Source organism: Orycteropus afer, unplaced genomic scaffold (genome assembly GCF_000298275.1).
Source record: "Orycteropus afer afer isolate SDZICR_OR568_19922 unplaced genomic scaffold, OryAfe1.0 scaffold00077, whole genome shotgun sequence".
Taxonomy (NCBI): Eukaryota; Metazoa; Chordata; class Mammalia; order Tubulidentata; family Orycteropodidae; genus Orycteropus; species Orycteropus afer.
Window position 1 is genome coordinate 503,379 of NW_006921664.1, and position 1,266 is coordinate 504,644.

A 1,266-nucleotide genomic window follows, 5' to 3' on the forward strand; every position below is an offset into this window, starting at 1 on the left:
GTAACAAGAAGAATGTTGTACCTTTTCAGTATTGCAGGCCCCGAGTGTCCTTGGGGTTGCTGGAAAGCAGAGCGTGGTCTTAAGCCCCAGAAATCTGCCAGAGCGCTGCCTCTTTAAAAATCCAAAATAGTCCCATGCCTCAATTTTGAAACCATTTTAACTATCTTATGCATAAATTCCTCCTTGATGGATATCATGATTGATTTATGTTCTTTATAAATAATGCTAAAATTAAGGTCATATACATATAAATATTTTTCATATTTCAAGTTTCCCTATAATGTAATAAAAATGTTAGAAATATTTTTTAACTTGTTTAATTCTATTTGCATGAAATGTAGTTTATTGGAGGTTCCGTTAGGATGGCAGAATAGACAGAGAAACTACACAGACCTTTTACAGCAAAGAAAAGAGAAACACATTAACACAGGTACAGAAGATAATCCTAGAATCCTGAGCTTTGAAAGGAAAGATACAGAAGTCTACTAAACTCTAACTAGTAGAAGAACTTGCTTGCATGAAAACACCAAAAAAGGAGGCATATAGAGCTGCAGACTTTTAAGTATCCTGATGGCACAGACAGCTTGAATATTGCCAAGTGGTTGTAGGGACCTAAAATTTGATGCTGCTAGCCAAAGACTGCATGGAGGACTGCACTGTCAGCTGGCGAATAAAAGGATAAGTAGCACAGGGGAAAAACTGTGTTGTGGACTTTTGGCAGTCTGGAGGGCACAGCCATTTTGAATGTTTAGAAGCCATTTGACAATTTTGAATATTTAAAGTGACAGCATTCTCTCGGATCCCAGGGACCTAAGAATAGGCTCCACTTCCCAGGGACCACAAGGGCACTCTAGACACTGAGGAATGGAAAGGCGTGACCTTGCTCTTGTTATTCTTGCACCCTTCACTCTCTTGGTCAACAGAAGTGTGGGCATCCCTCACTTCCACCCACTGTCTGGGCTGGCAGGAATTCCATCCTAGTCTGTGTGCTCTGATGGGGCCTAGGTGCTCTGCCCTATCATATTATTATTTTTTGTTTTTGTTTTTGACTATTTAAAAATTATTATTATTATTATTTGTCCTTTTCATTACTATTCTTTCTTCTTCTTTTTCCAGGTTCTAAGGTTTGGCTTTTTCTCTCTTCCCTTTTCCTGGTTCCCATTTTTCTTTTTCTTGTGATTCTTCTCATTCCTTGTCTTTCTTTTTGCATTTTTACCATTGTTTTCTTCATTATTCTCCTACTCTACCTCTTTTCTTTTATCCTCC